General features: G+C 33.6%; 1 long non-coding RNA gene across 3 annotated transcripts in view; it reads left to right on the forward strand.

Annotated features, from left to right (window-relative positions):
* Positions 1-22,722, forward strand: part of LOC140622655 (uncharacterized) — a 265,496-nt gene that overhangs the window by 226,324 nt on the left and 16,450 nt on the right. Inside the window, exons 4-5 of one of the 3 annotated variants that reach the window (XR_012022350.1) lie at positions 10,921-11,114; positions 21,038-22,255. This is a non-coding gene — a long non-coding RNA (uncharacterized lncRNA). Of the gene's footprint in view, positions 1-10,920; positions 11,115-21,037; positions 22,256-22,722 lie in introns of those variants that run through there. The other 2 variants (XR_012022349.1, XR_012022351.1) reach the window with 2 other exon arrangements.

The raw sequence follows: 22,722 nt of genomic DNA on the forward strand, positions 1-22,722 counted from the left end.
GCACACATCAAAACTCAGCAAATGGATGGGAGCTTGGGAAAATTGTGGAATAAGAAACCCTGAACTTACCCTATCATTCCTTTACAATTAGACATCACTCATATCCCAGTAATAAACTAGAGAGTGATCCAAAGAATAGCAAAAGAAAATCCACAACCACATGTAGAGAAAAAGCCACATCAGAGAGGTTAAGAAGAGCAGAAATTGGTGGTAGAGAGCTGTTTGCAGGAGAAAGGGAGCTGCAATGTAGAGAGGGGAAACACCAGGGATCCCACATGGGAAAACAGATCCCCATAATACCCGGCCTTGAAAATCAGGAAGGGTGCTAAACTCTGGGAGTTTGTATAACCAGCAGGACATGGAACCTGGAACTTTAAAAGTCAGCTGACGAATGATAGCTGAGTTCATGCCCTTAAAGAGCCCTGCAGAGGCAAGATGGAAGAGTTTGGGCAACACCTGTGGCAAATGGGACGGAGCTCTATTTATACTGATTTTGGAGCCTGTTTGAGGACTTCTCAGGGAACAAGGGAGCTAGCAGGCACTGTCTTCCTCTTCACCCTCCAGCATAAACACAGAGCCACCTATGGGAGGCAGAAATGAACAGACATTTGCTACCTAATTTACTAGCAGTGCTCCCAGCTGAGTTCTCCTGAGGACTCAGCCACTCCAAGCCTGCTGCCCTTGGCATGACATTCAGTGCAAATTTTGCGACTGTGGCAGGTGGTCCACCCAGCCACCACCTCCATGTGCTGCCCCCACGGCCACCATACTTCTGAGATTGAACCTAGGACTAGTGGCCACTACAAATTTTGTTACCACCGCTGTCCTGCTGCCGATCCCTCCTGGGATCATGCCCCCTCAAAGCCAGCCTGCCCAGATCTCACTAGCATCAGAGAGAGCAAGCACAACCCATGTAACCCATGTAGACATCTGGACTGAAGGAAAAAAGGAAAAGCAACTTGGATACAATAGCAGCACTTAAGCAACATACATAGGAGACTTTCCTACGGTGCCAGGTTTTGGTGAACAGGGGACTATGCACTCTAGGGTACCACAGGACTTCTTTATAAAGCCACTACTTTCAAGAGCAGAATATGTAGCTGAATTCCTAATCCAAAGAAATAGACACAGAAGAGAGGCAATCAAAATGAGAAGACAAGAAATGTTAAGGGAGACTCTGAGTGGAAAACAAACCATGAGTAAGAAAAATAGGAAGAACAAAAGTAAAAAAGTATATAATATAATTAAGTATACCTGTAAAAATCAGTCAAGAGAAACACAAAATAAAACAATGTAAAATAGGATATCAAATAACTGAAATGTGGGGGGAGGGAAGTAAAAAATGAGTTCAAACTTAAGTGACCATCAGCTTAATATAGGCTGCTACATGCAGAAGATGCTCTATTTAAACCAAATGGTAAACATGAATAAAAAAAAAACAGTAACAGAGATGAAAAAATAAAGAGTAAGGAATCCAAGTATATCACTAAAGAAAAAAAGCAAGCCATGAAACAAACCAAGAGAAGAAAGGATCAGAGAAAAACTACAGAAACAACCACAAAACAAGTAACAAAATGACAATAAATACATGTTAACAATTACTTTGAATATAAATAGACCAAATGCCCCAATCAAAAGATACGGGGAAAGAGAGTGGGTTACAAAACAAAACAAAACAAAACAAAAACAAAAACTCTAAAACTAACAAAGAAAAAAACACAAGACTTATCTACATGCTGCCTACAAGAGACTCATCTCATACCTAAAGACATGTACAGATTCGAAGTGAGTGCAAATGGATTTCAAAATAAAGCCAGAATAGCAATATTTAACAACTGACAAAATAGACCTTAAAATAAAAACTGTAACAAGATGCAAGGAAGGACATTGTATCATAATAAAGGGAATAATCCAACAAGAAGATCTAACAATTATAAGTATTTATGTTAATTTAGTTGGTAAAGAATGGGATATTTGATCTTAGGGTTGTGAGTTTGATCCTTACATTGGGTATAGAAATTACTTAAAAATAAAATCTTAAAACAAACAACTTCCAAACAAACAATGCTCCATGACCAGATGGCTTCACAGGTAAATTCTCCCAAACATTTAATGAATTAATACCTATTCTATTCAAACTATTCCAAAAAGTAGAAATGGAAAGAATTTCCAAATTCATTGTATGAGAGTCATATCATTCCCATATTGAAACCATATAAAGACACTTAAAGAGAGAGAGAGAAAGAGAGAGAGAGAGAGAGAGAGAACTACAGGCTAATCTCTGATAAACAGAGATGAAAATTCTCAACAAAATATTAGCCAACTAAATTCAACATTAAAAAAAACATTCAATATAAATAAATAGGATTTATTCCTGGGATACAAAGTTGTTTCAATACTTGCAAATCAATCAATCACATCAATGAGAGAAATGGTAAAAATATGAACATTTCAATAGACGCAGAAAAAGTATTCATCAAGAACATCCATTCACGAAAAAACCCTCAACAAAGTAAGTCTAGAGGGAACAAACCTCAACATAATAAAGGCCATATATGAAAAACCCACAGCTAATATCATCCTCAAAGGGGAAAAACAGAGCTTTTCCTTTAGAGTCAGGAACAAGACAAAGCTAAGGAGTGTGATAATAGTAATATTATTCTTTGCCATGACAATGTATTATTAATATTAAATTAGGTAAAGAGTAAACCAACTTAAAAAAGTTCAAATGTACACACACATTTCACCTAAGTAAATTTTATATATTAAAAAAACCCTAAATAAAGACTTAACTCTAGTGATGTATGTGTTGAAGTTTTGAGGAAAACTGAATTTATGTCTGTAATTTTGAATGTATCAAAAACTGAAATAAAAAAAAAAAACTGAAATAGACTGAGACATGGATAAAAAGATAACTAAATTGATTGATATGTGATAAAACCAGTAAATTTAACTGTTAGTGTTAGAACCTAGGTGTTGAGTATGGGTGTTCACAGCAAAGTTCTTTCAAATTTGCTGTATATTTGAATATTTTGATAATAATACTTTGGAAAAATTAAACACCTATCTATACTGACACCACGATTCTATTCCTATTTACCTAAGAGAAATGAAAACATGTGTTCACAAGGGTGTTGTACAAGAAATAATAATATTCAAGAACTGACAAAAGCCCAGGTTCCAATAAACAGGTGAATGCATAAACAAATCGTGTTATTTTTACAAAATGGAAACAAACTACTCATATATGTAGCAACATGAATGAATCTCAACAATGTTATGTTGGTCGAAAAAAATAGCATAAATTAGTAGATATTGAAGGATTCCATTTATATAAAGCTTTAGAACACTCAAAACTAACTTTTAGTGGCATAAGTCAATGAAGTAGCTGTCTAAGGGGTGAGGGATCATTGCCTGGTGATTGAATCTTTCTATATATTGAATGGGTATCAACATTTATCAAAACTGATTTTACTGTATACCTAAGGTCTATGCATTTAAACATATGTAAATTATATCTAGAAAAAAATGAAAAGAAGGAATGGGTGTATGTATGCATGTATAACTTGGAATTTAGAAGGTTTATACATGTAAATGAAGACTCTGACATACATATGAAGACCAGTATAAGACCATGTTTCTCAAACTATAAGATCCATATAAGTCACCTGTTAGTCTAATTCATATTTCTGAGAATTTTTTGTTTTGCATTTTAACCAAATTCCCATGTCATGCCAATAGTACCCACAGACTTTACTTTGAATATAGTGAGGGTTACAAATGGGGATATTTAACCCAAATAAAAGACCTACTAAGGCAAAATCTTGTCTTCAGATATTTAAAGCAATCTCTTATAAAAGAAGGCTATACATTTTTCTCCCTTATATACATAAAATAGGATCAATGATTAACAATTTACAGGGAGGCAAATATGTAATCCGTGTAAATATATAATTTCAAACAATTAGATATGCTTAACAACGTAACTTATTATCTAAAAATAGGAGGCTATTCATGACTAGAATTGATCAAGCAATTCTTATCAACTCTTCAGAATACAGCAGAGAAGGTTTATACGTGTGTGTGTATGTGTTTAAATTTGCAGCAAGACTGCATTAAATTGCCTTTAAATTTCTATCCCATTTATGAGTCTGCAATGTGAGGAAGATACAACCATTGCAAAACAAATGCTATAGCCAACCTATAAGTTGTAAATGTTTTGACTCAGAGATAAGAGTATAAAAGAGATGAGTTGGGCTTGTTTAGTCAAGTAGGCAGACTCTTTAGAAAATTTCATTAAATTTATATTTAATACTTAATTTAACCACCAAAAATGCCTTCTTGAAATAATGTTGTCAGCCTTCATTAAATATTTGGATATCATACAACAATAAAATTATCTTTAATAAAAAAAACTAATCTTATTAGAATTTTTACTCTAGTTGGTCATTATTCCTATTCTTTGAATTTATGCAGAATGTTAAATTGTATTAATATAATGAAACATTCACAAACTTGCTCAAGATGCTAGCAGGAAAACTTACTCTCTTCCCTTTCCTGGAAAAAGACAATTTGTGCTACAACCAAAATAGCCTCATTTTGTTCCCCTTGTCATGCTGGAAGTAGGAAGATGTCATTCAAAAGAGTTAAGTATTCAGAAGATGTGCAAAATTACACAATTGGAACATTAGGACACATCATTAAACTACCCAAGTTACTTACCTGTCATCAATTGGTTTTATCCATAGATTTCCAAATTTCAATTTTATGTAACTGTCCATGTTAACTATTCCTTTTCAAATCTCACCAAACACAAGTGGAAACAATATTGTATTTGCAGAGATTAATTTTGAAATTTTCAAATAAATGATAATAAAATAATTTAATGTATATACTCTCAAGAGTAAAGAAATCTGTAATGTTTATTGAACACATTTAACTTAAATACATACTTTTCTATGATAAATATGATAGAATATAAAAACTGCATGAAGTGAATGTTGTAATTTGTACAGTCAAAAAGTAAATTGTTCTTTTTCAATTTAATTCCTTAATATTGACAAAGCACTAGAATTCCAAGGAAGGAAAATAAGAAGATTCCTTTGTTGTTGTTTAAAGAAACCTTGAGATTTTTGTCTTTTATTATAATATTTGGTCATCATTTATTTACGGTTTTATAATCGATACTTTCTGTTTGCCTGCTTTCCTAAGGACATCCAAGTCCTTAGGACTCTCCTAGTCTAGGCCACAAGTCACTTCAGCTTAGAAATGAAGCCAGGGGTGCCTGGATGGCTCAGTCAGTTAAATGTCTGTCTGTGGCTCAGCTCATGATCCCACGATCCCAGGATCTGGCCCTGCTTGGGCTTCCTCTTCAGTTGGGAGTCTGCTTCTCCCTCCTCTCTACCTGCTGTTCCCTTTGCTTGTGCTTTCTTTCTGTTAAATAAGTAAATAAAATCTTAAAAAAATAAAGATAAAAAACGTGGAGCCAAAAAAAGTGGGCTGAATTTTGGGTGCTACAGTAAATCACATTTTTATTGAATTTGATTTTCATCCTGACTGCTTATATCTTAACAAAAAAACTGATAAAGTTTACATCTCAGTGTCTATAAAAGTATAAGTGACAGCAATGTGAGCAATAGATATCAAATAGTACAATTGTCTGCCTTCACAAAGTAAAAAGGAAAAAATGTGGTTTCCTTGGGATTTCTTCCACAGTCAAATGTGAAAACTCATAATCAAAATTGGTAAAGGTCTTGTCATGCTTCTGTCTATACACATTATAAAAACAAAACCAAACAAAAATAATACCACAAAAATCCTTAACCTTTATCATCTATATTTCATATCAGGTTTCAGAAATGTATTAGAGAAAATAAAACTAATGTCTCAGGTGTTTTTTTTTTTGTTTTTGTTTTTTTTTTTTTTTTTACATTAAAGGAAAGGTGCTAAACTCAGTTATGTTCACTTAAAAGGAACATTTGGGAATCACTATGGTATTTATTTAAATATATGGCTAAACAAAATGGAAGATGCAATGAAATGTGTCCATGATGTAAAAATACATGTGTGTCAACATGTTATAAATCTTCAAAAAAGACAAAAGTGAAAAGAACAAATTTGGTTATTTGGTAATGCTAATATTGTCAACAATAGTTCCATTTATAAAGAGTACAACTAAAATTAATTTGATATGACTTTTCAGGTATAGAGTTTTATTAATAGACTAAGAGTAGGCTACATATTTTAAATTACGTAGGAGGAAATCACTTTAGTTAAGTATGTATTGCATTTGACTTATTAATAGTTATGTATAGTTTCAAATAAAATTCCTCAATATATCAAACATCTGCCTTTGACAATAGCATTTTATTGTTATATTTGTGGACCAATAATTTGAGTGATTTTTTAATGGTATTTGAAAAACTCTTTCATAGGATATCACTTATTAAGAATAGAGTATAAAAGTGAAGAAAACTCATGATTTGTCAGGCAATATATACTGTGAGTAAGGCATGGTCATTACTAGGAAAATTAAGCAAAAACTATAAAGTCTAACAAACTGATTAAGGAAATATAAAAGGAGTAAGTTTGATAAAGAATTGAAGGGCAAACTAAGTACTACATTGGTAGAAGTCTGAAACCAAGACAATCTTCAGGATTTCAGGAACTAGGGCTGAGTAGGTATCCATCGTTAGCATTTCCTTCCACTTATGATTCATTTTTTATCAACCTTCTTTATTTGCCCAAAATGCCTTTCTCCTTAATACTAAAATCATGGTTATCTTTTTTCTATGTTTAGCATTCTAGTTTAGAAATATTAGGTGAGGTCTCTGCTTTGCCTGGATTGAGCTACATACTAAAAGCTGTACTTGCTGGAGAAATAAAAGATTGGGACAGAAATCTACTTTTCAGTATATTTTGATAACCAGAGAAGAGGGGCATGCAAGTATGGTTCCGATTTAGACAACGTATAGTTCCGATTTAGACAACGTAATGGTAGCAAGTTATAAGGAAACAGAAAGATGACAAGAAAAAAATAAAAATGATATTCTCAGGGGGTGCCTGGGTGGCTCAGTCCTTTGAGCATCTGATACTTGATTTGCACTGAGGTCATGATCTCAGCGTTCTGGGATGGAGCTCCACACTGGGCTCCGTGCTCAGCAGGGAATCTGTTTCTCCCTCTGCCCCTCCTCCTGCTCATGTGCTCTCCCTCTCTCTCTAATAAAATCTTGAAAAATATATATATTCTCAGAAAATAAGAGGGCATTTTGAAAGCAAAAATTGCAATTTAAACAGTTTTGAAGAAAATGTAATATGTGCTAAAACTGACTTTTGTACTCAAAAGGAAAACTTCAAAATATAGTTGAGGCTATACTAGGAAATAGCAAGAGGTAAAATAAACTTCAGATAAGCAGCACATTTTGATAGAGATTCTAAATACCTCAAGAATTTAGAAAAGTAAAGAACACAGTGTATCCACACCTAATGGATTATACTTCACCAGGAGAGTGGTATTCAAGTTATGTAATATCTGCTTATTATTATTTTTAAATCAAGGGATTTGTGCTTGTATGTGTGAAATGTAAGTAATAAGAGGCAAAAATAAATGGGAAAAATATAAATAAGGACATTAAAGCAAATTATTAACAAAAAATAATAATTCAAATATCATCTGTAAATAAAGTAACAGAATATATACATTGATTCTTCATTGTCACTGGTACCCTTTAATTGTATTCTCATTGATACCCTTTAATCACATTTTCAAACATTTTCATCTTTCAACAAAATTTTAAGAAAAAAGTTTTATGCACACACTAGAAAATAATACATCTTTAAAAAGTCAAAGTTAATATTTTAATCTCAAGACTATATGGGTACTTTTTGTTCTTTTTGCTCCATTTTGCTGTGAATATACAACCTCTTAAAAAAAAAAAAACTCACTTCCTCTGTCTCCAAGCCACTTTCTAATCCAAGGATAACTATAGAGATAATATTATTTCTAATATCACCAAAATCTTTATGTAGTTGGATGTACATAGTTTCTATGGACATGCACATGATGATTTTATGATTATAACATACATGTTCTCAGCTTTGCATTTTCCTTTCTCAAATACAGTCTTTTTTGGTGGTGCCTGAGTGGCTCAGTTAGGTACCTGATGGAATCTTGATTTTTAGATGGGTTGTGATCTCAGGGTCATGAGATCAAGCCCCATAAATGTACACACACACACACACACACACACACACACACACAAACATATACATATAATCATTCTTTTGAAACTGGAACTTGTATTAGCTTCTTTGCTTTTAGTAATTGTATAGCATACCATTTATCAAATGTACCATGTTATGATAATTTCCTTTATTTCTATTTTATAAATCTCCTATGTATAAACTGCTTCCAGTTTTTTTTGTTACATACTTATACAGGCATAATAAACATCTAGAATTAGAATTACTGAATATATTGTAAACTTAGTTTGAGTATCATGCAATATATACTAGTTGTTTCACTAATACATATTTTCACCATGAGTTAATGAATGTTCCCCTATATCTGAATTGAAGACTCTGTGGTGCAGTAAACCTTAAAAATTTAGATCACTTTGGAGGAAGTTTGATTGAAATAAATGAAAATCCAAAAGGGACGTTGTAAAAACTGTACTAGGTACTCTCTGCTCTCCACAGTGTATCTTGAATTACAGTTCTAGGAGTCGTCTTTATGTAAATTTAGTAACACATTTCAGTTGAGAAAAAAAAAAAAGTGACCAAGATGATAAAACAGGCACTTTCCAAAGGTAAACAGATGAAAAGTACTGAATGAATTCTGAAGGGGCATGTTAGGTCCTGGATTCTAGTTACAGCTTTATCACCAGTTGACCTTGTGACTTTAAGTGAGTCATTTAAACATCTCTGGACCTCAATTTCATGATATACATAGTAAAGATCAAGGTATATTGTTGAATATCCCTTCCACAGCTGACTTTATATTAAAATTTTATAGAGCTAATATCCCAGCTACTTTGTTCATAAAAATTACTTTGTCTAATGGGAAAAAATAATTAGTCTTTGTCATTACACAATCAATACATTAAAATTTCTCTCATTGAGATTTCTGACTCTCCAAATTTAGAAATAAAGTAGAAAAGGTAAAGATATTTGATTAGTTGAAGTACATTTTCTCTAGCATAGCAACAGTTCTCAAGAAAAAAGCTTCCAGTAAAAGCAATTGATTGTGAGATAGCACAAAGTTCTTTGAATATTTGAATTAAAAATTAGGAAAGCAATACAATAAATATATACAATTTATGAATTAAATAGTATTTTAAAGTTAGTAGTATTGGCTTTTACTAATGGTGTTTGGTGAGGTTTTTTAGCAATTGGGCTTAGTTGACACTGAAGTCTTTTCTATTTCTAAAAATGAATAAGTATTAATCGTTAAGTCAGGTAAACAATGTCTGGGGCATCAACCTAGTGTTCAGGCCACATGCTATTCAGTCCTATTGAATTTTTAAAACCTCTTGAAATTTAAATTGGTAGACTTGGATCAAGTTTGAAAATAATACCAGCAGACGGCTCCGTTAGAAAGTGAGAAAGAAATCTCTGCACATAGATTAAGCCATAATTAATATTAAAATATTTAGAAATAGGTTATTTGGATAACACATTTAACTATAGTCATAATATCAATTTCCTTTAAAAATACAATGCAGAAAGGATTTCTAAAACATCATCTATATAAAAGACATAGTGACTTTTTTTAATCTTAGACATAAAGTCACAAATTCTATATTGATGTAATCTTAATCATTGAGGTTTTACTTAATTTACTTGACTCTAGGATTCATATTTGGGATATGATTTCTGCTTATATATTTTTGCTTTCTGAATGAATCAGTCATATAAAATACACCCTCAAATTGTGCCTAGATTAAAAAAAAATCCTACCATATAAACTTTTGTTAGTTTCCTTTATATCCTTTGGATATAAATAATACATTTTATACCAGGTAATTCCATTGTCATTTTTCCCCTATTACTACAATTATATTACTGAAACAATACGCAGCATTTTCTCAATTTTTAAATTTATCTTCAGGAAATTATATCATAAGATGGGCATATTTGACCTTAGTAGTATAAAAGTGAAAATAGAAAGTTTTCAGAAACTTTAAAATGTCTGCATGCTATCTAAATAAACAATGAGCTTGACTGTGGTAATACTTTCCACTAATTATTAGTTTTATCATTTTGAGTAGATTAATAGCAATGCACCTTTGTAATTAAATTCACTAAAGTTTCAAAGCTTTATTTAACTTACAATACCTAAACTATACTGAAATCACACTAAAACTCTAGATTAACTTGGTCTGTCATCGAATACAGGTCATTGGTAGACAGAAAATCAAACTGAACTATTAAGCTATTATTCAGACTTAACCACACATTTATTTGATTATAACATACATATATGAGGGGTATACATATTTCATGGTAATTTTCACAAGTAGTTGAAAATATCAAAGTCTTGGAGCTATTTATCATTTTGTGAAATTAATATATGAGCATCTATCATATATAAAATGCAATAGAATTAGTGATAAATGGTATCAAGAAAAGTTACAGTATGAGCCTTCATAACTTAAAACAAATGAAATAATTGAGCATGAAAGACAGAAGGGAGACTTTAGGAGAATGAAACAATAAACAGGTCCATTTAAAAAATGTTTTTGATACAAAAAGGAAAATGATATTTGTATAACATTTAATATGGAATAATGGGTCAAATCAGAAACTTCTATGTACGACATAGTGAAAGAAATCTACAATTACACTTAATTAAATAAATCAGTAAATAAAAACATTGAAAAATACATATCAGAAGATTCTAATGCTTACTCTCCCTCCTAGATCATTATTCCTGGGTAAACAAACTGACATAATGTGAGCAGCCTTATGGAGGATTCCATGTGGTGAGGAACTGGAGTCTCTAGCCAACAGCCTATGATGAACAAGGTCTGACAACGACTATGTGAGTGAAATTGAATGTGAGTCCTTTAGCACCAAATGTTGAGGTGACTGAAGATCTAATTGACAGCTTGATGGTAAGTTCATGAGGGACCTGAGTCAAAGTATGCAAGTAAACTCCTGGACTCCTGACCCACAGGAACTATGAGATGATAAATATTGCTTCAAGCAGCTATGTTTTGGTATAATTTGTTACACAGCAATTGATAATTCATACATTACCCAAATTCCACCAATAGGAAAAAATATATATATATACACATATATATATATATATATATATATGTATATATATATATTTAGCAATTGGGCTAAATTGCATATATATATATGCAATAAGAAAGAATGAAGCACAGCTACACAAAATAATATGGGGGCTTCCCACAGGTCTAGTAATGAACAAAAGAAGCCAAGCCAAAAGAACACATATTATAGCATTCTTTTCATGCCATGTTTAAACATATTAAACAAAACCAATATATATAGACAGAAGTCAAACTAATGGATACCTTGTGGAGTACTGAGTGGAAAGGGGCAAAAAGAATCCTTTAGGATCCTTTATAAATTAGTATCCTAATCCACATTTAGGGAACTGTGAATGTGGTATACCTTAATCTTTTAGGTATTTACATTATATACATAAATAAAAATTGAGATTTATACATAGGTTTGTATACTTTAGTATGTGTGCATTCTATCTCAATAAAAATAAATTTTAAAATGAGCACAGGAAATAAGGTGTGTTTTGAAAATATTATGTTTTCAAGATTTGCTCATGTTGATTTGAAGTAAAACTTCTCTAATCTGTCATGGAATAGATGGATGTAGGGATTTTAAGGCTCTGAATGATATGAGATCGTGTTATAGCTTTATGATTGTAAGTTTTATGTGTCAACTTTACTGGGCTAGGGATAGTAGCTGGTAAGACATATTTCTGACTGTATCTGTGAGGATGTTTGTGAGAGAGATTGACATTTGAATTGGTAGACTAAGTGAAGATTTCCAATCTCCAATGTGGGTGAGAATCATTCAATCCACTGAGGACTTGAGTAGAACAAAAAGTGGTGGAAGGGTGAATTGATTGGTGCTTGAGCTTGATCATTGATCATCTCTGGTCTTTGTACATCAGTACTTTTGTTCCCAGGCTTTCAGACTTGGATTAGGACTTCTACATTGGCTCCTCTGGTTCTTAGGCCTTTGGATCTGAACTGATATTAAACCAGACTTCCTTGGATCTCTAGCTTGCAGATGGCAGGTTGTGGGATTTCTCTGCCTTTATAATTGTGTGAGCCAATCCTTCATATAAGTTTCTTTCCATATGTTTATATAAATTGTATTGATTCTGTTTCTATAGACAACCTTAAGATGATAAGCTTTTAGAGTCATAAATATATGGATGTACTTAGAACCATCACAGTAAATTTGATGGCTCATGTCGAATATAGAGAGTGATCATGGAATGGAGCATAGATCATAGAATTCTGAAGAAAAGCAACATAAAAGGGCCAGGAAAGGGAAGATTAGTTTGCATAGAGGCCAAGGAGCACCAAAGTAGAATTAAGAGAATACTAGGTCATATAAACTGAAGTATCTTGGTTGTTTTTCAATAAGAAGGGAGAGCTCAACTGCATCCTATATTATTGGATGGCAGGTTAGGTAAGGATTGAATACTGTCTATTTAGATTATTGAAAAAGATTATTTCTAACCATGAAGAAAGTGGTTTCCTAAAAGAACGGTGAACTGAGGTCATCTCCATAAGATCTTGTGCCGAAGGATTTTCAATTCAGGATATAAAATAGAAACACATTTAAGTAAGTTTCTGGTTGTCATAAAATCTTTTCTCTAATTATATATTACAGTCCATCTGAACACACAAGAACCTGTCATACTTAGATCAGTAAAATAAAGTTGAATTCAGGCAAACAACCTGTTATTGTCAAAATGGTGCCAAATACCACTTTAGATTGAATGTAATACTTTCAACTAGTTATATTGGTGTCATACGGCTATAGTTACGAAATTTGCAACTCAGGAGTTTAGGGGCTTCACAAACTTTAAAAATCCTGAAAATGTATTGTCAACTCCTCTCCACTCGATGAGAACATATTTCCAAGTGGAATACAGGAAACTCAGTTAAATTGTATTTGCTATTACTCATGCATCTCTCCTGTTACAAGATATCTGCTTCTCTCATTCAAAAGAAAGAGGAAAGACTGTTTTGGAAAAATATTCCTCATTTCATCACTGTAGAACATTGCTTTCATAGGTGTGAAGTTAGATTTACCATTTCTCAAAAAACATTGATCCTTTTGCAATTTCAAGTTACTCAGGAAGATTGTTCACCCGAAATACCAGCCCAGTCCTACTTACCTGAGGAACAAATAAGGTTTATGTAGGGAATGGAGTGACAGAGGACATATGCTGTTATGGGTCACAACCAGTTGGAAAAGAATCTCTGAGGAAAAAGTATATTATCTTAGAAACGCTCTAGCTTAGTATACAATTACAGAACTGTGGATTATGGGTTTGAGTATAGCTGTGAAGACTCTTAGAATAAGAGTTAACTAGAATAGTTAACTTATAATAAGGTTTGAAAAACTCACTAGTGCTCTAAATTTAACTAGAATAAACTAGAATAAACTTAAACTTAACTAGAATAGTTAAAACTGTGGATTATGGGTTTGAGTATAGCTGTGAAGACTCTTAGAATAAGAGTTAACTAGAATAGTTAAAACTGTGGATTATGGGTTTGAGTATAGCTGTGAAGACTCTTAGAATAAGAGTTAACTAGAATAGTTAACTTATAATAAGGTTTGAAAAACTCACTAGTGCTCTAAACTTAACTAGAATAAACTAGAATAAACTTAAACTTAACTAGAATAGTTAAAACTGTGGATTATGGGTTTGAGTATAGCTGTGAAGACTCTTAGAATAAGAGTTAACTAGAATAGTTAACTTAATAGTTAAAACTGTGGATTATGGGTTTGAGTATACCTGTGAAGACTCTTAGAATAAGAGTTAACTAGAATAGTTAACTTATAATAAGGTTTGAAAAACTCACTAGTGCTCTAAACTTTCTTCATATACAATTCAAAATTAAATTTGGGAGAAAAGTTTGTTTGATAACTAAATCCAATAAGAAACTATTTGAATCTGGTTACAGTGTAAATGAACTATCTGTCCTCTCCCTGTAAAATAATTAACCTACTTAATATTGCCTATGCCTACATGTTATATTTAATTTCTCATTTGCCTTACTTATAGTTTATTTATTGTATTTATTCATACATCTCCATCATTTACAAAAGGAAAACGTTCAAAATAATGAAAAAGTTTTGAAGTCCTAATAATATATACTAACGGTAAATAGATTATTTTGCTATCAGTCATGTTTTTATACCTTTGCTTATGCAGATAGGTAACTTTTTTTAAAAAGCTTTTGTTTATTTATTTATTTAACAGAAGAGAGAGCAAGCACAAGCAGAGGGAGCAGCAGGGGGAACAGCAGAAAGAGAGGGAGAAGCAGACTCTGTGCTTAGCAAGGAGCCTATCTCAGGGCTTGATCCCGGGAACCTAGGATCATGACCTGAACCAAAGACAGACATTTAACTAACTGAGCCACCCAGACACCCCAATTACTAACTTTTAATATTGAATATTGGTGAATTATTTTTCTTGCTTAGAATCATGTTTAACATCATAAACTTAGACAATTATATCAAGAAAAGAAATGGTAGGTATGTGAAGAAAATACTGACAGCTTATCTGAAATTATGAATATATTGTCATAGTGGAGAGAGATATTAATCAACTAATGACAATCTAAAATTGAATATATGAGAAGTATTTTGAAGATTCAAAGATTTATCAATTTAGGATAAAAGGGAAAGTTTCCATGAGAAAAACATGTTTGTACTGAGTTATGATTAATTAAATAACATTATCTAGGTGAAGAGGAGAGGAATATAGATAGAATCTAAAGATATTTAAGTCATAAATTCTACAAAATTGAATAAATGGTTATGTGAATGTGAGAGAGAGGTATAGGGTACGCATGATCTGGAGTTGTATTGCTTATGTTACTTAGAAGAATGGTGGATGTCATTTGTTGTAACAGGTTATCCTGGGAGAGGTAACCTATGGGTGTTGAAGGGCATGATGTCCAGGAGGTGAGATTTATTTGTTGGCTTTGATGAGTGTTTCAACATCAATGACATGTCAAGTACTAATTAGATATATGAGCATATATTTCAGAGGAGATATCTGAGATGAATATATAAACTTGAAAGTCACCTGCATATAAATAGAAATATAAATAGAAACTGCGAGCTTTAATGTAGATGAGGTCAAATATGGAAGGGATACAGAGTATGATGAAAAGGGGATCTCAACCTGTGTTTGAAGAACTGAAATATTCAAATGGATTAAAGGATGAGCATGCAAATGAGATGTATACTGATCAAGCAGAGAAAAAAATGTGGTCTTTCAGAAAAGGGTGGTATCAATGAAGTCAAAGAAGGAGTGTTTTAAGGAAATGATTGGGTACTATCAAATGTTTGATGCATGGCTGAATAGTAAAGAGAAGGATTGGAAAATAATTCTTCAGTATAACAATATGGACGTTATTGGTGGCCTCCCCAAATACTGCATTTGTAGAATAATTGGGAAAAATTGAAGTCAGAGTAGTGTGGTAGCCATGAAGATGCATTTCACAGATCTGCTTTCACAGAAGCACATTTGACTGGCAGTTCCAGGTGTTGTCCTTTTAGATGCACCACTGTGTTTACAGTGGGCCATGCTTGCTAGGGGATGCTCCCCTCCAGTAACTGAGCACCTCAGGGTAAAAGCCTGATCATGTAGGACTCCTTCAATAAGTAACTTTCATTCAAGAACTGCCCACTGGTTTTGCCTCACCTTTCTTGGAACTATTTTGCATTCTAACACCCTTCTTATCAAATCCACTTTTCTTACCTCTGTCCTTCCTGAGTTGGGGGGTCTACATCATAGTATTAAGACTAAGGCAGTTAGCATTGGGAATGATCTGAGAAAATAGGTGGTAAGATAGGACTGGCTCATCTCCCCCAGGCAGGTGAGATCATCACAGTCCTGAGTGGTAGGTGGGGCACAGATAGATACCGAAGGAAGGTGGTGCCCAATTAGTAAAGATATCATGGGCTGCACTATAGGAAAGCATCCTTGTGGAAGGGAAAGTTGCTCCTGGTGTGATAACTCAGGCATAGAAGAAGTGGGGAGTAATGCCTACAAAGAGAGCTGGGTGGGCTACTTACTGCTAAGTTGTGTTCCTGGCCTGCCAGCCTTGAGAAAATATCTTAGTACTATTTATGCTGATGTGTTTGTATACATGTTGGAAATGAGAAGTTACAACAAAATGCCCTCTGAGAAGCTGACATGGCATTCAGAAAAAAATGGAAGATGAGCTTTACTAACAATTGTTCTGAACTCTTCTCTATACTATCAAATATTTTTCTAAGATAAACATTTGTCTTCAGGGGCAGCCCGGGTCGCTCAGCAGTTTAGCACCACCTTGATACTGGAGATGTGGGATCGAGTCCCACATCAGGCTCCCTGCATGGAGCCTGCTTCTCCCTCTGCCTGTGTCTTTGCCTCTTTCTCTCTCTCTTTCTCTCTCTCTCTCAACCCCTGTGTCTCTCATGAATAAATAAATAAAATCTGTAAAAAAAAAAAAAAAGAGAGAAATTTGTCTTCAGGAGAAAACATGATCCAAAGGCATGATTAAGAGCATCATTGGATCACTAGTTGATTATAAAACATTGATCTAATTTTAGAATGCTGTATTTAGTAGGAAATATCTTTACTATTATTTTTTTCTTGGGTTGTGACTGAGATCTCTAGTGTGAAGAGAATAGTATTAAGTGAGTAGGGGTATTATATGCCTACACAGCTTGAAGTTCAGAAGGAATCTTTAACCAAAGCGATAGGTACTACCTTATCAGAAATAAATGACATCATCACCGTTGCCAAGGCAGAGGAAACATAGATCTAGGATACATATTATCTAGAAGATGCCATTTAATTCAAAATAGTAAGTCTGAATTCAGGTGGAATCATAGTTTGTTTAGCCTTTACAAAAACAAAATTAAATCAGGTGGAACAGAACATTCAGAAAACTTAGGAACATTTGCGTGGAACAAAATTAGATTTAACAATTTTTTAAAAGTTGATGGTATAGATAAAATGTAAGATATTTCCAAGTTTACAAAAATGCATTTATATGAAAATATAAAATTTGCTTATATTTGGATATACAAACATGTATTCACAATGTGTATTATATATTCTTAACTTTTGATACTCTTTGAAGGGTTAAGTATACAATGGCAAAAGCCAGAGATATATCATTCTAATGAAGATTAAGAACTGAAATAAAATGGGCAAATCTACTTATCATGAGAGAAATAAATCTGTCATGAGGAAAAATATCAATTAACACAACATTCACTAAAACACACATAATATATATGAACATGCATAAAGAATTCAAACTATGCCAAAAATTAATCATAAAATCTAAATGTGAGTAGGTTCTAATAACATAATCAATAGGCTATCTCATTTCACTATATAAGCAAAATGGGCAAAATGACTCAGTAATGATTATTATACCAAGTATATATCTATATTTTTCATTTTAGTGAACTCTATGAATAATATATAAAGTTACAATGAAGGATTGAACCTGGAGCATATTCACACTTAAAGGATGCACATTCGATACTTTTCTCAGAAGATAGGACATTAACTTATTTTCTTTCAAACTTTGGCCACATTATATGTCTAGTTTAATAAGTACAAGAAACTTAAGCTTGGGCAACCCCAGGTGGCTTAGTGGTTTCGCACCACCTTCTGCCCAGGACGTGGTCCTGGAGATTGAGTCCCACGTCAGGCTCCCTGCATGGAGCCTGCTTCTCCTTCTGCCTGTGTCTCTGCCTCTTTCTCTCTGTGTCTCTCATGAATGAATAAAGTCTTTTTTTTTTTTAAAGAAACTCATGCTTTATTATATTTAAAGAAGAGCTACATTCCAAACCAGAGTACTGTTTGTATTTTGTGTTCTTACGTCCCCTGTTAAAAAACTTGGTCAATTTTCCCTTTCCATATATGAAGCCCAGTATAAGATTTATGATTTTCCAGAATTTGTCTCCTGTATACATCTTTTTTTTCAGTCATATCTTTCACTGGACAGCTCTATGAATTCTATTCCATAGATGTACACTATCCAAATAGATTAGTAACTATTCTTATACAGCTATTAAAATTAAATTTAAATCTATTGAAATGAAATAAAATTAAAATTTCAGTTTCTCAGAAACACTAGTCATTTTTAAGTGTTTGATGGCATATGTGTCTAGACTCTTCCATATTGTATAATTCAGACATAGAGGGCTTCCAAAATCACAGAAAATTATATTTCACAGGGCTGTTATAGACCTTCAGTCATTCATTTATTTATTCAACCATTAACTACTAATTTACTAAACGCTTGCAATGTATCAGGCACTGTCTTTAGTTTCAAAGATATAGTAATCAATACTGTGGATATAGTGCCTACTTTCATCAGGCTTATGTTCTTGAAATTGAGACAGACATAAAATATTGATCAACAAAACTATATGATAATGTATAAAGTATTAACCTATACTAGAGGAATTAATGTAGACTAATGCAAGAGAGTAGTAATAAGGAAAAACTTTCCTGAAGAAATAATGTTTCCTGAAAAATAAGTATGAGTTATCCAGGTAGAAAAAAATGAGAGAACACCCTTGTGGAGCATATCTGGCTAGAAGAGGAGTCGACTTTGGGCATAGAAGTTTGCATGTGTGAAAGCTGCAATGCAGGGAATGGGCGACACCAAACAAGCTGAGGTGGGTGATATCCAGACCTGATACAAAGATGTTTCAATGAAGGCCCCTTAAAGGTGCAAAACAATTGACTTGTTTATTTAACTGTGGAGAGTGAGAAATTTCTTAATTGTAATAACATGACCTTTGTGTGCTGATAGGTAACTCCCCCAACCTCCACCCACCCCACCCCACTTCCAACTTCAGCATGATGCATGGTAAAGAATGAGCCTGTGTCTTTGTTCTCTTCTGCTTCATCAGCTCCATGTGCCACATAGATGGCTGGGGCCTTTGCTCTTCAGATGTGCCTCTGAGAAGTAAGAGAAACACTGAAAAGATAGATACATTCATTTTGGCGTGTATCCCTGATTTTGTGTGTATCTTTATTCTCTGTCTTTGCTGGTTGGGTCAGCTGGGCTCAGACAGGAAAAAAGAAATCACACCAGTTATTTTAACAGAGAGAATGTAATATAGAGAATTGATTGAACAAGTATTGCACAGAGCTGTCCACTATAGCTGCTGCTGAAATCAAATATGATATTTGAAGTAGAGCCATGAAAGTGCCTTATACGTGCAGCTTGTGAAGCCAGGACTTTCATGGGCTATACTGCTTTGTCTCCATGTGTAGAGGTAACAGTTATTTAAAACAAACAGGGTTATCATGTTTAAATGAAGTCTCACTTGTCCAACCATCTTCATTGTTAAGTGGTGCCAGCCTAGAAGATAGTGAACTCATTTTCCAGGTGTTGAAGCTTTATAAATTGGCTTGTGATTTTAGCCAATTTGGTAGATTTCTGCTTTGATTGCTTTTCAATCAAAAAGCAATTCTGGCCTTTACTGACACCAATAGGAACAAGTAGACCTAAGTGGTTTATGATGGATCCAGGAGGATGTGGTTAAAAGTGCCATTTTCTGTGGTAGAGAAAACAGACACATGTTTGCTGGAAACACAATAAACTTAGTTTCAACAAGTTGAGCTTAAAAAACTAACGGTGTTTTGTAGAAATTCTGTGTGAAGATGCCTAGAAGGTGATTTGGGTTTACTGATAAGAATGGGGCTCAAAGGAAAATCTGTCCTGGATACACAGATCATGCTATTAGGGTGACTGAGATATCATAGGGGTAAAAATGAAGAGTTTTCCCAAATATAGAACACTATTTCTCTGGAACTCTAAAATTTAGAAGACAGGACAGGAAAATAGCTCATTCAGGAATTAAGGAAAAAATTAGAAAGATAAGGCACCTGGAGAAAGTTGTGTCATGGAAATCAAGATGATTCAAGAATGCAAAATACGGAGAAAATTACCCTCAATATCAAATGCTGCACTGGTAAAACACGTTCCGAGAAGAATCCACTAAATTAACAAGGAGACGATTGATACTTTGAGCAGTGGAGGATGAAACAAGATTTCACTGGTTTAAGAATGAATGTCAAATGAAGAAGTAAAGCCAATGAGATGAGATCATCCTTTCTTACAACTGCTGTTTAAACTATTGCAGTAGTCTGAATGTTAATAGAAGAAAGAACGAGCTGAACAGGGGGAGGAAGGCAAGGGTATAGAGGGCAAGCATCAGCAATTTGTACAACTTCCAATATTAGGAATATTAATCCTCAACTTAGAGTATTTTTGAAAAGTGTACTCTTTGTACCAGAAACTATCTTCATAATAACAGTAAATTTGGCATTAACTTCTAAATGGGATTCTTGATAAATTTTTGGAGCTTTCTTTTCTCTCACCACAATGTATATTAATTAGTTGGTTTGTTTTAGAAGACAAAGCCTTTGAACTCCAAAATGTAGGCAGACATTTTAAAAGGTTTCTCAGAAATGTCATTTTCATGTTCTAGTGAAATGCTATTAAGTCAGATTTAGGTATTATGACATACAGTGTGTTGTGAGTTTCTTTGAGCATGGCTTCAAACATCTGAAGACTGAAAGGCTCTGACTGCCCTGCTGACCCTCGTTTCAAACTCATACACACTCTACTTTAGGGCAGATCATAAGAGATTAATTTGTGGTTAGTTTCTGTGAACACAATCGGGTCCTTATGTGCTCAGGTAAAATTTTGTTCTCCCTCTTTTACTAAAATAATTGAGTAATGACCTTGACTTCTGGTTTCAGGTTTCACATATAAAAGGAGCTTGGATGTTGTCATTCTGTCCTAACAACAAACAAAAAGCTAAACAGACTGAAAAACCAACTCTTCTAGGACTTGTAAGAGAGGAGAAAATACAAGTCAAACTGCTATGTTTAAGTGGAAGAGACCAACTGGTAAACAAGTCATCGGGACCTACCAGAGCAGGGATCTCAACCAGAAACCTTTGAAGGGGAGAGGTCTGGAGTAGGAAAACCAGTACTGTAATTGATAAATTGCTAGAAGCTCAATTCTGATAACGCTGAGAGTTAAAAACTCCAGGGGTACACCAGTTGCAGAGGATCCCACACTTTTGTGAGGGCTACCTTCAGGAGCTCAGCCAGGAGACTAGCAGAGTAAAATTCCTCAGGCTTCCTTCAGGAGGAGGGGAAAAAAATCATTTTGAAAGAGGCCAGAGCACTCTGCTCTTCAGAAGGCTGGTCCCTGGGAAAACTAGTTAAATAAAACTTAACCTGCTGGGGGATTGTCAGATCCTAACTGAACTGGGGGAAGAGAAATACCCAACACCTGACAGCTGTGGTCATTCTGTTCCACCTAAGAGGGGAGGAAAAAACCCTGAGAAACACTTTTGAAATTTACAGTGCAGAAATATAGGCTCACTAAAAGATTCAGACATAATCATAGGCCCATAGAATACTTCCCCAACACCACACCTCACTGCCACATTACTAAAGGCTTATTTACAGCAATTCCTTTTACATTAATTCCTCAAACTACAATTTGACCTCAAACTACAATTTTTCTTGTCTCATTGGAAACACATAGTAGGGTGTTTAATGATTTTGTTGGTGGAACATACAGAAAATAAAATCTGCTAATTTTCTCACACATTTATTTATTTTTTATTTTTTGTAAAATGTAAATTGTTCCTTTGGCCCAATCCCATAAGTAACATGCTCACCTACAAACAGTTTACCGATAGAGAACATGTGGGCTTTTCTAATGAAATAAAAATTAGCACATGATAGGCACTTAGGCCTACAAAGCAGAGTTTTGCAATGGTTTCCTGGCATGTTACCCTGACAAGATGGCAAATGAGGTGTGGGACACAGAAGAAGTGTGTGAAAAGGACATAGTAAAATATGAGGGACAAAAGACCTTTGCTTATAAGAAATCTTGAAAGGGTTATATAAGGATGTAGGAATTAATGGATGACAAATGTGACAACCTCTGTGGTAAGTAACAAGATATATTACATTAAAATATCCAAATTATGTAAATTGCTTTGACTTTATATCTTTCAGAAACCATAAATCAAAGTTTAATTGAATATAAATGAAAAACATTAAATGATGTCATATTGCTAAAGTAATATTTTCAAAGTATAAGACTGTAAGAATTGCTTTTGTTTTCCAATTTCAGATAATTTTAAAAAAAGTCAATGTAATATATGTGCTTCATTCAATCCAAATCAGAATTCATCAAGTATGTATGATAAATGTGTTGCTCCACATAAAAACAAAATAATAAAAATAAATTAAGCCATTATACATAAGAATTTTAGGTAATTTCTTTTAATTGCTGTGCAACATCAATTATGTGAGGCACAGAAGGCTTTTAACCTAATTCTCAAACCTCTCAATGGCCTATACCTTTTTTTTATCTATGGACTCTAAGAAAATAACATTATAAAAAAGTGTTTTCCCCTGAA

The sequence above is a fragment of the Canis lupus genome, chromosome 2 (genome assembly GCF_048164855.1).
Source record: "Canis lupus baileyi chromosome 2, mCanLup2.hap1, whole genome shotgun sequence".
In the NCBI taxonomy this organism is placed as follows: Eukaryota; Metazoa; Chordata; class Mammalia; order Carnivora; family Canidae; genus Canis; species Canis lupus.